The sequence below is a fragment of the Amphiura filiformis genome, chromosome 1 (assembly GCF_039555335.1).
Source record: "Amphiura filiformis chromosome 1, Afil_fr2py, whole genome shotgun sequence".
In the NCBI taxonomy this organism is placed as follows: Eukaryota; Metazoa; Echinodermata; class Ophiuroidea; order Amphilepidida; family Amphiuridae; genus Amphiura; species Amphiura filiformis.
The window spans coordinates 23,697,806-23,714,187 of NC_092628.1; positions in this window are offsets into that span (position 1 = coordinate 23,697,806).

A 16,382-nucleotide genomic window follows, 5' to 3' on the forward strand; every position below is an offset into this window, starting at 1 on the left:
ACAAGATATTTCGAAGGCACGCTGTTTCGAAGGTGTCGTATTTAGTATTAGTCTAACTTTGCATCAGTTATATGTCGGGCATTGTGAAAAATCTAAACATTTTGCGTTGGACCTCGGATCGGAATATCCCTCGGTTCCAAAGGCAAAGTGTTTAGATTTTTCACAATCCCCTCCAAATAACTAATGCGCAGTTATTAACCTATAATTATGTTATGCACCTACGCTACGATACCCCACTAGGTCTATTATTAGGGGAAAAAATGTCTCTCGTCCTCGGCTCTAGTCCGGGTTTTTTAAAACAAAAAAGAGGAAGAGCTGCTTTTTTATTTCTTATGAATAATCTAGCGTATACAAAATGATATGTCTGGAAAAAAGACAAGGGCTTAGGTCCTAGTTATTTGTTCTGAGAGGTAGGCCCCCGGGGCCGGGGGTAGGGCCCATCTAATTTGGCTAGGCCTATAATGTGATTGGTTCTTTTAAGTGGATCGTAGGCCTATACCTATGTGAGGCTATGTCCAGGGTAGCGTGTAGTACCGTAGCCTGTGTCCCGATTGACCTTTTCCCTCGTGAAGCATGGTGTCAAGATGGTGAAAGTCTAATAGAGTAGAAACTGGATTTATCAATCATAAAAATCTAAACGTGTTTTACTTCAATCCTATACAAATCTACAAATAAATGTATTAAAGCTATATAGGTTAAACTAAGTTCCGTCAACTTTCGTTTAGAAATAAAATAATATTTGAGCAAGGTTGTTTTAATGATAATCCGCCATCATTGTCAGTGACTCAATTTCATGGGGCGATAACATTTCAACTTAATCAATATAATGGCCCAATAGGCTACGTTCACGTTTAATAACTCTTGCCTACATTTCTTCCCGAACAAAATAACATTAATTACCATAAGTACCTATTAAACTGATATCGGATAATATTGCCAACAATTATTTTAATCAACAGATCATCATTTAGGCCTGTAGTCATGGATTATGGTATAGGCCTAATAATTATCAAACAAATGCGATATCACAGGTGTATAAGCATGTGCATGCAGGTATACAATGACGTAGGTCTATCATAGTCCTATTACTAATAGGCCGTCAGTTATATTTTATGCCTGCATTAGGCGGGACATTAGGAAAATAAAAACACGATAAATCTACTGCATTAGCAAAATAATTGCATATAAATAGGCTTATAAACCACCCAGTTAGTAGGCCTGGACCAATCTGTTAGGTGACTAATGCTTGTCGGACCAAATGGTTTGTATAGATCAAATGGGTTATTAGACCAATAATTTTGTGAGACGAAAAGGTTATTAGACCAAATGGTTTAGACTTATTAGGAATTAACTAAATGGTTATCGAACCAACTGGTTAAAAAACGGAATAAAGGTGCATGGAAAAGAGGGGAAATGAGAGAAAGCCAATCCACGGAGATACTTGGGTTTAGATAACTATTTCCGTTGTAGGGCCTAACTTGTAAGGGTGTGTTGCTAATCTTCGAGTATCGAGTTTCGAGTTCGAGTATCGAGTTTCGAGTTGCAATTGTCGAGTATCGAGTTGAAATTTTCGAGTATCGAGTTGAAATTTTCGAGTATCGAGTTGAAATTTACGAGTATCGAGTTGAATTTTTCGAGTCTCGAGTTGACATTTTCGAGTATCGAGTCGAAATTCTCGAGTATCGAGTTGCTATTTTCGAGTATCGAGTTGAAATCTTCGAGTATCGAGTTGAAATTTTCGAGTATCGAGTTGAAATTTTCGAGTATCGAGTTGAAATTTTCGAGTATCGAGTTGAAATTTTCGAGTATCGAGTTGAAATCTTCGAGTATCGAGTTGAAATTTTCGAGTATCGAGTTGAAATTTTCGAGTATCGAGTTGAAATTTTCGAGTATCGAGTTGAAATTTTCGAGTATCGAGTTGAAATTTTCGAGTATCGAGTTGAAATTTTCGAGTATCGAGTTGAAATCTTCGAGTATCGAGTTGAAATTTTCGAGTATCGAGTTGAAATTTTCGAGTATCGAGTTGAAATTTTCGAGTATCGAGTTGAAATTTTCGAGTATCGAGTTGCAATTTTCGAGTATCGAGTTGAAATCTTCGAGTATCGAGTTGAAATTTTCGAGTATCGAGTTGAAATTTTCGAGTATCGAGTTGAAATTTTCGAGTATCGAGTTGCAATTTTCGAGTATCGAGTTGCAATTTTCGAGTATCGAGTTGAAATTTTCGAGTATCGAGTTGAAATTTTCGAGTATCGAGTTGAAATTTTCGAGTATCGAGTTGAAATTTTCGAGTATCGAGTTGCAATTTTCGAGTATCGAGTTGAAATCTTCGAGTATCGAGTTCAATTTTCGAGTATCGAGTTGCAATTTTAATTTTCAATCTGCTTTTGAAGTAGGCTATAGGTTGTCCCCTCTCCGACATGAAGAGAAAGCACAAATGTTTAACCCTTCTCTATCCAATTTGTTATTACGTTCTCCACGGAATTCGTAAAAGCCCCGGTAAAAGCACACTAGTTGTTCATAAAAGGGGTAGGCCTACTAGTGGATAGGTATTAACCTCGGGGTATTACCCTCCCGAGTAGGCCTACATTGATACCAGAATGACTAAAATTAGACTAGGGTTAACTTATATATATACCGATATATACACGTTACCATTATATTAAGGGCTCGTGGATAACGAGAAAAAGGAAAATCTGCATCAGAAAATTCAAACTAGAAAATCGTTCATTTTAGCATAGGCCTACTTCAAGTTTCAAACTCGAAAACCTGCAAAATGAGCCTACTTCGAGTTTTATACTCGAAAATCTGTAAAATGTTTAATTTTAGAGTTTCATTTATACCTATTATAATGAAAAGCAAACTACTTCACATCATATTAGATTAACCCTACTCTAACGCAGGGGGTGCATGGTACCGTGGTATCCAACTCCCCTTACGGATGACTTTAACGTAACCCTAAAACGCTTTTATTTAGTTTTAGCACCCTCTACTTTTTATATAACTCGAAAATCGTTCATTTTGGCATACGTCGAGTTTCAAACTCGAAAACCTTTAACATGAGCCTACTTCGAGTTTTAAATTCGAGAATCTGCAAAATTTTAAATGTTCGAGTTTCATTCATACCTCATAATGTAAGGTAAACCAAATTTACTTCAGATCATTAGATTAACCATATAGTCCAACGAAGGGGTGGTATCGTGGTATCCAGCCCGGGATCCAACACCCCAACAGATAAGTTTACCGTAACCCAAAACGCTTTTATTTAAGCTTTAGCACACATTTCTTTTGTGCATGCGCATGTGCGAAAAATGTATCATTTGTAACAGGAAAGTTTAACTCGAACTTCGTTCATTTGAGCGCATTTCGAGTTACAAACTCGAAAACCTGCAAAAAGAGCGTAGTTCGAGTTAGAAACTCGAAAACCTACAAAATGATCAATATTCGAGTGAAATCCATATTTACTATATATGAAAGGCAAAATACTTCAGATCAATCTAGATTAACCTTTGGCCTAATAATATGTGTTTACCACTTTAATTAAGGGTCGCATGTGCGACATAATGTATCATTTAATTGCAACAGGAAAGTTTAACTCGAACTTCGTTCATTTGAGCGCATTTCGAGTAACAAACTCGAAAACCTGCAAAAGAGCGTAGATCGAGTTAAAAACTCGAAAACCTACAAAATGATCAATATTCGAGTGAAATCTATATTTATTATATACAGTATATGAAAGGCAAAATACTTCAGATCAATCTAGATTAACCTTTGGCCTAATAATATGTGTTTACCACTTTGATTAAGGGCCGCGTGTGCGAAAAATGTATCATTTGCAACAGGAAAGTTAAACTCGAACTTCGTTCATTTGAACGCATTTCGAGTAACAAACTCGAAAACCTGCAAAATGAGCGTACATCGAGTTAAAAACTCGAAAACCTGCAAAATGATCAATATTCGAGTGAAATCCATATTTACTGTATACAGTATATGAAAGGCAAAATACTTCAGATCAATCTAGATTAACCTTTGGCCTAATAATATGTGTTTACCACTTTGATTAAGGACGGCATGTGCGAAAAATGTATCATTTGCAAAAGGAAAGTTAAACTCGAACTTCGTTCATTTGAGCGCATTTTGAGTTTCAAACTCGAAAACCTGCAAAATGAGCGTACTTCGAGTTTCAAACTCGAAAACCTGCAAAATGTTCAATGTTCGAGTATCATTATACCCATCATAATGTAAGGCAAACTACTTCAGATCATTTTTAGATTAACCCTAGTCCAAAGCAGGGGTGGTATCGTGGTATCCAACCCCATGACGGATGATTTTACCGTAACCCAAAAACGCTTTTAGTAAGCTTTAGCACCCTTTACTTTTTATATAGCTGTGGGGTTTGAGGACATCCTTTGCGCTCATTTTGATGCCAAACGTGTTGGCCTATACAAAACCTTCCACTCGGGTAAAGGGATGGATGCCACTCACGACGACCTCCATAGACATTTCAAATTTGAGGGTGGATGCCCCCCCATCGTGAGTGTTACAAATAATGGCTAAATTAGACTAGGGTTAACTTATATTATATATGTTACCATTAAAAAGGGCACGTCGATAACGAGAAAAGCGGAAAATCTACATCAGAAAACTCAAACTCGAAAATCGTTCATTTTAGCATACTTCGAGTTTCAAACTCGAAAACATGCAAAATGAGCCTACTTCGAGTTTTAAACTCGAAAACCTGCAGAATTTTCAATTTTCGAGTTTCATTTATACCTACTATACTTCACATCATTTTACATTAACACTATAACGCAGGGGTGGTATCGTGGTATCCAACCCCCTAACGGATGATTTTACCGTAACCCAAAACGCTTTTATTTAGCTTTAGCACCCATTACCTTTTTATTTGGGGCCTGGGGACATCCTTTGCGCTCATTTTGTTGCAAAAACGGGGTAGGCCTAATCTCCCCCTCGGGTAAATGGGGTGGATGCCACTCATGACGATTTCAATAGACATTCTGAGGGCGGGTGGCAAACACCCATCCCCTTAGTTATGTTCGTGAGAGTTACAACTAATGGATAAATTATACTAGGGCTAACTTATGTTACCATTATATTAAGGGCACATCGATAACGAGAAAAGAAGCAAATCTGCATCAGAAAACTCCAACTCGAAAATCGTTCATTTTGGCATACTCGAGTTTCAAACTCGAAAACCTTTAAAATGAGATTACTTCGAGTTTTAAACTCGAACATCTGCAAATGTACAATTTTCGAGTTTCATTCATGCCTATCATAATGCAAGGCAAACTACTTCAGATCAGTTTTACATTAACCCTTGGCAAACGAATGGGAGGTATCAAGGGCGTAAATCGGGTGGGGGACAGGGGGACACGTCCCCTCACTTTTTAAAGTGGGGGGGACACAATATCAAATGTCCCCCCCACTTTTTGGTCCCCACCCCTAAAAAAAAAAGGAAAAGAGAGAAGAGAAAGGGAGAAAAAGAGAAGAGAAAAGGGAGAAAAAAAGAAGAGAAAGGTTAAATTGCATTGAGTATGCCCATCACTGCCCATGCCTACAAAAACCGCACAGTCGGTTATATATAGGCCTGTGGTTATTTTAGGCGTTGCGTGAAGGTGGGTCCACGGCCCATAAGCGTGTGAAAATTCCTGCGGGCCCGCCTATATGCAGGGCCTGTCACATTTTATCACCAAAAAAATGATTTCAACATCAATCCATGCACGCTTTAGTAATTGTGAATCTCAAATCTCAAGTAAAATTTTGACAAAATGACTTCAATGGACCTTCATTTTGTAAAATTTTCCAACGTCTGAAGGGGAACATCCCCCTCAGACACCCCCTACCCCTTGTGTGTATAGGCCTATAAACAAGTGGTCGCTTTCACTTCTACACCCACTAAAGACCCGGATTCAGGGGGGCAGGTCTTATAGGCCTAACATATCAGTGGTAGGCCCGTACGCAGGGGGGCTGCGACCGCACCTCCCCAAATTTGCAAAAGTAGGCCTATACAAAAAGTATTTTTTACGCTTTTTTTGGTCAAAAAAGGTCCAAATTTGGGGAAGGAAGTCCACTTTTTACAAAATTGCCCCCCGAAAAAAAACTCCACTTCTTCAAAATCAGCACCCCCCCCAAACAAAAAAAAATCCTGGGTACGGGCCTGATCAGTGGACCTGTGTAACATTTAACATTTTGCTAATTGAGTTCGGACCCTTTTTTCTGTTTAAGCAATGATTTAAATAGTGTAAATATGATGCACCAAATGGCTTCAACTTCTCAGGGTGGAACATCCCCTCAGACACCCCTGCGTAGTGGGTAAACAAGTAGCCATTTTCGGTTCTGCTTTCCACATTTGCCAATTTATGTAATTTAATAGGCCTACAATAATAGGGAAAACTTTTCCACAAAAGGCTTCATGGACCGTCATTTCACAAATTGTTGGCTTTTTTAAACTAAAATTTTACACACTAATAGTGCCAAAATGGGCCACCAAATCGCTTCAATTAGGTATTCATTTTGCAAAAGTTTCTTACTTCTGAGGGGGGCACATCCCCCCTCAGACACCCCCCTGCGTTGCGCAAGCGCAACGCGATGGCCGCTTTGCGCCCATTTTTACTGTATTTATTGATTTCCCCACTGTCAGTGTGTCCCCCACTTTCAAAAATGGATTTACGCCCCTGGGAGGTATCATGGTATCCGACCCCCTAACGGATGATTTTACCGTAACCCCAAAACGCTTTTATTAAGCTTTATCACCCTTAATCAAAGTGGTAAACACATTTTATTAGGCCAAAGGTTGATCTAGATTGATCTGAAGTATTTTGCCTTTCATATATAGTAAATATGGATTTCACTCGAATATTGATCATTTTGCAGGTTTTCGAGTTTTGAACTCGAAGTACGCTCATTTTGCAAGTTTTCGAGTTTGTTACTCGAAATGCGCTCAAATGAACGAAGTTCGAGTTAAACGTTTCTGTTGCAAATGATGCATTTGTCGCACATGCGGCCCTTAATCAAAGTGGTAAACACATATTATTAGGCCAAAGGTTAATCTAGATTGATCTGAAGTATTTTGCCTTTCATATATAGTAAATATGGACGAGACTCGAATATTAATCATTTTGCAGGTTTTCGAATTTTTAACTCGAAGAACGCTCATTTTGCAGGTTTTCGAGTTTGTAACTCGAAATGCGCTCAAATGAACGAAGTTCGAGTTAAACTTTCCTGTTACAAATGATACATTTTTCGCACATGCGCATGCACAAAAGAAATGTGTGCTAAAGCTTAAATAAAAGCGTTTTGGGTTACGGTAAACTTATCTGTTGGGGTGTTGGATCTCGGGCTGGATACCACGATACCACCCCTTCGTTGGACTATATGGTTAATCTAATGATCTGAAGTAAATTTAGTTTACCTTACATTATGAGGTATGAATGAAACTCGAACATTTAAAATTTTGCAGATTCTCGAATTTAAAACTCGAAGTAGGCTCATGTTAAAGGTTTTCGAGTTTGAAACTCGACGTATGCCAAAATGAACGATTTTCGAGTTATATAAAAAGTAGAGGGTGCTAAAACTAAATAAAAGCGTTTTAGGGTTACGTTAAAGTCATCCGTAAGGGGAGTTGGATACCACGGTACCATGCACCCCCTGCGTTAGAGTAGGGTTAATCTAATATGATGTGAAGTAGTTTGCTTTTCATTATAATAGGTATAAATGAAACTCTAAAATTAAACATTTTACAGATTTTCGAGTATAAAACTCGAAGTAGGCTCATTTTGCAGGTTTTCGAGTTTGAAACTTGAAGTATGCTAAAATGAACGATTTTCTAGTTTGAATTTTCTGATGCAGATTTTCCTTTTTCTCGTTATCCACGAGCCCTTAATATAATGGTAACGTGTATATATCCCGGTATATATATAAGTTAACCCTAGTCTAATTTTAGTCATTCTGGTATCAATGTAGGCCTACTCGGGAGGGTAATACCCCGAGGTTAATACCTATCCACTAGTAGGCCTACCCCTTTTATGAACAACTAGTGTGCTTTTACCGGGGCTTTTACGAATTCCGTGGAGAACGTAATAACAAATTGGATAGAGAAGGGTTAAACATTTGTGCTTTCTCTTCATGTCGGAGAGGGGACCTCCTATAGCCTACTTCAAAAGCAGATTGAAAATTAAAATTGCAACTCGATACTCGAAAATTGAACTCGATACTCGAAGATTTCAACTCGATACTCGAAAATTGCAACTCGATACTCGAAAATTTCAACTCGATACTCGAAAATTTCAACTCGATACTCGAAAATTTCAACTCGATACTCGAAAATTTCAACTCGATACTCGAAGATTTCAACTCGATACTCGAAAATTGCAACTCGATACTCGAAAATTTCAACTCGATACTCGAAAATTTCAACTCGATACTCGAAAATTTCAACTCGATACTCGAAAATTTCAACTCGATACTCGAAAATTTCAACTCGATACTCGAAAATTTCAACTCGATACTCGAAAATTTCAACTCGATACTCGAAGATTTCAACTCGATACTCGAAAATTTCAACTCGATACTCGAAAATTTCAACTCGATACTCGAAAATTTCAACTCGATACTCGAAGATTTCAACTCGATACTCGAAAATTTCAACTCGATACTCGAAAATTTCAACTCGATACTCGAAAATTTCAACTCGATACTCGAAAATTTCAACTCGATACTCGAAAATTTCAACTCGATACTCGAAGATTTCAACTCGATGCTCGAAAATTGCAACTCGATACTCGAAAATTTCAACTCGATACTCGAAAATTTCAACTCGATACTCGAAAATTGCAACTCGATACTCGAAAATTTCAACTCGATACTCGAAAATTTCAACTCGATACTCGTAAATTTCAACTCGATACTCGACAATTGCAACTCGATACTCGAAAATTGCAACTCGAAACTCGATACTCGAACTCGAAACTCGATACTCGAAGATTAGCAACACACTAACTTGTAGGCTTCTTGTAATATCTGTACGTGATATACGATCTAGTCTGGCCTATACCATGTAGGTCTATACTTTAATATCTTTTTCATAACAAAGTCCTATACTTTTTCCACAGAAAACAATATAGGCCTACATTCATGTCGACCGTTCTGATAAGTTTGTATTTATTTAGGCCATAAGTGTTAAGGCCTATGGGCTTATTTATAGACCTATATAAGGTCTAAATTGATTAGACGTTTAGTACGCCTATACTATAATGACGTATAGGTCTAGGTTTAATGACTAAGCTTAATTACAATTAATTGGTGAATGACATCAATGTATTTTATACATTAAATGTATTACTTAAATATGTATTTTTCATATCCATTCAACAAATGGGGACACTTTAATTCAGATATGACAGGTAAAACTTACATAAGGTGTCGATCAATTAGACACCGACTTCGTGTCGTGTGTTGTGTGACGCGACGGTCTGGTTTACGCAGTAGGGCCTATGCAACGCCAACACGCTCACTTGTTGCGCGCACGCAAATACAAAACAGTAAGCGTGGACGCGTTAACCATGATTGCGTAAATGCGACTTAACAGTCGGAAACGTTTGTGATTTGTGTATTTTTACTGTAAAATAGTGATTTTCAAATGCCTGTAGATATTTTTGCCCAGGGTGGATTTTGGTCGATTTTGGATTAGTGATAGAAAAATTGAAGCCACGTCTACCAGTACAAAAATTGTCGATTGAGGAATTAATTCCAGCAGACAGCCTTCCCAGAGCTCTCTCTCGCGCGTGTTCACAGATGCATGTCGCAACGGGTGATTTGCAAATCGCACTTCTTTGAGGATGCTCTGTGACGTCACCATAAGTAATATGACTGTAAAAATTATATATTCAGTTGAAGTTTGTATTTACCTTTAATATACCATTAACTAATATAACTTGAATCTTACAATTTTTTATAAAAATGAAGAAATATTTTCAACAACAAAAAATCCGTTTTGCCCCACTATCGGGGCAAAACGGAACCCCCCTATGGGGCAAAACGGCACCCTGGGTGCAAACTTATATTAGTTGTTCCATCGGTAAGCCTATAGTCCTAGTTATATGAAGCCCTATATTCAGTTACAATATTAAGTGGGCCTACCATCTCTGTGGAGTGAGTGGTTAACTTCTTATAGGCCTAGTAGGCCTATAATATGTATGACCAATATTTAATTAGAAAGCAATATTCAGTAGGCCTACCATCTCTGTGGAGTAAGTGGTTAACTTTTAATCATTAATTCTATCTGTAGGTCTAGTTATATGTCTATGTTTCAGCGAAGTGTTTACCATGTTCGAGTAGGCCCTAGATAACGCCTACATTTCCTTGAGTGAAGACAAGTTATGTCCAATTGGGGCAAAACGGAACCCATCTGTGGGACAAAACGCCCGGGGCAAAACGGAACCCTGTTCCGTTATGCCCCGCATCTAGGGTTCCGTTTTGCCCCATACCCGATTTTTTAGAAATTGGTTGCATGCATAATACATCGTAGCATATAGGCCATGCACTTAATACAGCTCATGGCTAGTACCTTCATGTTTACAATATACACAATTATTTGGGAATCCGATATTAATGAAGTAAAATTTCAGCGCATTAAACATCTACATATCTTACACCAGACGGGTAGTAATTTTTTGACTCGATCTTGCTCGAATGTCAGTGGATTGTTTCAGATAAAATTTTTGTTGTAAATCCTCGTATCCATACTTGTGTTCCTCAATATAATTTGCATAGACGGCAGTATTGCCAAGGCCTATTTTTCCAGGTGGTTCCGTTTTGCCCCGGGGGTCCGTTATGCCCCACCTTCCCCAAATGGTATCTTGAGTAGATAAAAAACAAAAAAAACAAAAAAAACAGACAAACAAACATGAAATATACAAAAACATATCAAATTATCTTTCTGACTCGTCTCATGCGAAGTCTTATATTTTCCTTATTTTTTGTATTATTTCATTAGGTTTTATAATGCTATCATCAGTAGATAGGCCTGACAAAATATATTCAACCTTTCTCAATTTCTTTGTATTTTACTTGAGTATAGCGGAAAAACTAACAAGCAGACAAATAATAATAAACAAACAAAAAACATCAAAACAAACTTTCTTAACAGACGTTTTCTAAATTTGTGAAATATTTTCTGCGTCGTTTTATTAAACCCGTAAAGCCGTTTGCGAGTGCCGAGAAAATGATGCAGGCCGTAAGTACACTACGGGATTCTCATTAGAGTAGCAGCATTGCTACTCTCGAGTAGGCTACCTACGTCGGCCACCAGACCCTTGTGGCCCAGCAAGCCGGCTGCAACTCGCGAATACCTCGTGGCGTAGGTACTTTGAAGGTACTCCGAGTACCGGCACTGGTACTCACCTGCCAGGTACTCTGCAGCTGAGTACCGACATGGGTACTCTGGCAAAAAAAATGAGGCAAGCGGGTTGCCATTTCTTATTTATTTCTGTTGCCATATTGATTTATATTGATTAATATGTTCTTGATTTATGTTTCTTATTTTATTCTTTGGGCATTTTTAAGCGGATAAGTTAAGTAGGCCTATTAGTAAATGAGTGAATAAATAAGTAGATAACAATACATACACTACGGGATTCTCATGAGAGTAGCAGTGCTGCTACTCTCGAGTACCCACGTCGGCCACCAGACCCTTGTGGCCCAGCAAGCCGGCTGCAACTCGCGAATACCTCGTGGCGTAGGTACTTTGAAGGTACTCCGAGTACCGACACTGGTACTCACCTGCCAGGTACTCCACAGCTGAGTACCGACGTCGGCACTACTCCAGCCGTAAACAATGACGTCACCCATGAGTTCGGGCAACCTTTTAACCTCATCGTAGAAGTAAAATTCCTTTTTATATGTGGATATATGGAACTTAGTCTTTCACTATGATAATAAAGAGTTCAAACTCGGATATTTATCAGTAGCGTGATATTTAATAATTTATTGCTTTTGAATTTCGTATTTAACGGGTTATGTCAATATAAATCGACTTTCGAAAAGTTTTTTGATACATTCATTGATTTCTCAAAAAGTAAAAATCGCAGTTTAACAAATAACGGTTCAAATGAAAGCCATTATTGGGGGCTAATTGTTGTATCACTATGATAGGCCTGACACCAATATAAACACTTGTTTCGGTGACCCAAGTTCATGGTCATTTCTGCTCACGCACTTTTTTACAGATGGCCTGGAATTTCATATTTCGGTTTCAGCGATTGCCCGAAAAAGGTGGTATGTTTTTGAAAAGCGTTCCCGCTTGGAATGTAGATAGTTATTGCTGCTATTACTCTTCGCGATTTTAATTTATGCCCTCTTTAGCCGACAATTTTCAATGCATTTTACACAATAGATACGTCGCTTGCATAAATACCGCTATTTTTAACAGTATCGTTTTTGTTAACCAACATAACATCCAAAAGAGTTCTCAAGACTTTGATGAGACCATAGATACCAAATCGGACTACATGTGATGAACAGATTTTACATTAGAATCAAAAGAACCAGCGTAGGCCCTCTCAAAATGTACTTTTTTTAAATATCGCGTTGTGATAAAAATGACTGCCTTTTCCTTGTTTTTTATAACAAGGAAAAGGTTTACTTACCTCAAACTTCAAACGTAGTGCTGTCTCAGTGTCCGTTACTGGTTAGTATTATTCCGATTAAGCGATTATCATGATTTAGGCCTACTTAGCCTACATTTGAGCAACTATTTGCCCACACCGTGTACGAATATATTCCAAATATGGCGCTGCATTCAGTATCACGCTAACGACAAGGTTATACTAAGATGTGTAAGACTTTCTGACACTATATTCACGGTTGTTCTAATGGCTATTCAAACTTATGACAAATTTGGCTGGTTTGCGTTGTTCAATACCATTTCACCTAGTCTTGGTACCAGCCGGTTTGTGCTCCTCCGTCACTAACGGTGACGGAGGAGCACAAACCGGCTGGTACCGAGACTACATTTCACCCTGATGTGACAGTGACGTCACATCCAGGGTCACGTCAGTATAAAGCTGGTTTCCACAGAGGAGTAAGATATCTCACTCCTCTGTGCTGGTTTCATACTACCATGCCGGTTGCAATGAGCGGCGTGGCGCACGCGCATTGCAGACAAACGGACACAATCAAGACTTGTCATTGGTTGAAACGCTCTGCCGCTTGCCGGGTGTTCGTGATCGCGCGCTATTATCGTGATGATCGGGGATTCCTTTTTGTGATGAAGGCACCAGCCGAAATGTCCGTTTTCCAGAATGCAATGAACATAGCTCTGTACTCTCCCGGGGAGATGATGTATTTTGCGACACTCATGGCGGGAAAGAGATATGAAACGAATTTTATTAGGCGCAGCATCACTCGCTGGAGTTCGATGGCGCTGGTGTACATACGCACGCGCTTAAAGACACCGCATAGATGCGCGAGCGAAACAGCTGTTCACAACGCGTTGACATCACTGCCACATCGGGGTGAAAAATATGGTGGCCTATAGGTAATAGATGACTATGAAACCTCAAACTCGCCCCTCGATAAAGGTTGGCAATTGAAGCAGGCCTCAGTTTAGCGAACTTTGTCTAGTTTAATGCGATGCGAGTGCAAGCGCCGCTCAGACTGTGAAGGTTTCTGGATACCGAATATGGGTTTAGATTAGGCCTATATCATATCATGTCCTCTAGGCCATATAATTTATTTTTGGAAAGGAAAGTCTAATCTCGGAGCCTATTCAATTGAGAAGGGACTGGATTTTGCATCAATAATATAAAAATTAATACTTAATGCCTCGCGATTTTGTTGATATCCATAAACTGAACATAAAGCTATATCTTTACTAGCTTCATGCACTAATTTGCAGACCCGCCCGGCCTTCTACATGTAGTGAGTACCACATTAGATTGTGTGTACAAGAAATAATAAGCGCTGCCTCCTCGAAATTTCTTATGCCATCAGCTTTGATGATTAAATATTATTTACAACTCGGCACCTGTGTTCAAGGCCTTTCTTTTATCTATTGACCTCAAAAGAAAGGATTAGAATGATCAGAATGCCGTCCCTGACCCCTTTCCACACATTAATAATGAGTCGGTAAGGAACGTGCTACCGTTATACTTCAATGAGTACGTATGGCTACTACGCAGTTCAATGGCCTTATTGTGATCTGGCGGGAGTTTTAAAAGCACGGTCCCTGACTGCGTGGGCATATTTCCGGACAAGGAACAATAGAGACCAATTGCCTGGCAATGACGTCACATGTAATCCCAGTCTATAGTGTGATTAGAACAATATAGGCTGGTGGTCACTTATAGTACGATCAGTACGAAAAGTCCAATGCGATTATTAATGTATTTTCTAAAATTAAAAGAACCACTTTTTAGCGGGAATTTTTGTAAGTTACACAGCTGAAGTTGTGAAAGGGTTGAAAAAATACAATATTACGGCTTAAACAAGAATTTCTTTGTTTGGTCGTTATTCCTATAGACTCATCCCTTAATACACATTAGTTTATATAGAAAAACTTATTATAATGTACAGAATTATTACAGTTATAAAAATAGATAGATTTATTTTTATTTTTCAATCAGTGAATGGGTAAATAAATAAGTAAATAAGTAAGCAAATAACTAAAGTAGTAAGTAAATAAATAAGGAAATAGGTAAACAGGTAAATAAGTTATTATATAGATAATAACCCAAAGATGTAAATAAATAAATAAATAAATAAATAGTAGGGAGATAACTAATTATACAAATAAGTAAATAATTAGGTAAATAATAACTAAATAAGTAAATAAACAAGAAAATAAGAAGATAAGAAAATAACCAAGTAAGTAAATAAGCAACTAAATAAATAAATAAATGAATAAATATCTAAATGAGTAAGTTAAGTAAATGAATAAGTGAAGACAATAAATAAGTATAAAAACAATTAAATAAAGAAAGAAAGAACTAAGTAAATTAAGTACATAAGTAAATAAATAAGTAACCAACTAAATAAATAAACAAACAGGTAATAAATAAATCAGTACAATAACTAAAGCAAGTAATGAGTTAATGAATAAAAAAACATATGAACATAAAATACATGATGTAATCTTTTCTAAACATTTCTGAAAAATAATAAATTTACCAAATAATTAAATAACATAAAAATTACAAATGAAAACAACTTGAAGCTGAGGAACCATCAGCCAAGCAAACAGCTAACTAACCAACCAAGTAAACAATCAAACAAACAAAATATCGTGTTACTTTCCTAACAAAACAAAACGGAAAACAAAAGAAAAACAACGGAATTATAACACTGTCGCCGGCGTACGGAAAAACTGCATTGTGCAACAAGCAATTGCATCAAGGGGTTGACAGTGATTCGCCGATTCTCCAAATTTGGCCAAATTTGCACGCTAAGGTATGCTGTACAGAAGCTGCCGCGAACCACAAAGTTGGTACCAGCATGGGCGCCGCCATCTTGGAGAAAGGGGGTGCTGGCCCCAGACAAACGAGAACCTAGACCAATGACTTTGACTCGCGTAGTGAAGCCGACACTGCTTAGCAACGAATTTGACAAGGACGCATACCCGGACGCAAACAAGCAGACATGTTCGCGTCTATGGAACATGTTGCATTTGACGCGGCGATAACGGCGCAGTAATCACGCAAACGAGCGCGTCAAAATGTACGCGAAACATATCTCAGCGCCTAGTAACCCCGTCAATCCGTCAATATCACCTTGGATACGGGGCTTCACCTCCAGCTGTGGTAAAGGATGGGCAGTAATAGGTCTAGGTGGTATGTCTATGGTGCTGGCGACCGTCGACTCGACGGTCGCCAGCATAGATCCAGCCCCGTATCCAAGGTGATATTGACGGATTGACGGGGTTACTAGGCGCGGAGAAATATCGCATACATGTTTGACGCGCTCGTTTGCGTGATTACTTCCATAGACATACCACCTAGACCTATTCAGTCAGTCGTGAGCATAGACATATCAACCTAGACCTATAACTGCCCATCCCTGACCATGGCAGTAGGTGAAGCCTCGTATCCAAGGTGATTTTGGTCGGGTGGTCGGACGCGGAGAAATAAGCGTTCATGTCTGGAGAGAAAAACGCGCTCGTTTGCGTGATTGTTGCGCCATTATCGCTCGCGTCAAATGCAACATGTTCCATACACGCGAACAAATCTGCTTGCTTGCGTCCGGGTTGGCGTCTTTGTCAAAGTCGTTGCTAAGCAGTGTCGGCTTCACTACGCGAACCAAAGTTCTAGGTCTAGGTACTTGTTTGTCTGGGGTCGTGAGCACGCTCAAACGCTGCTCTGTGTGAAAGTAAA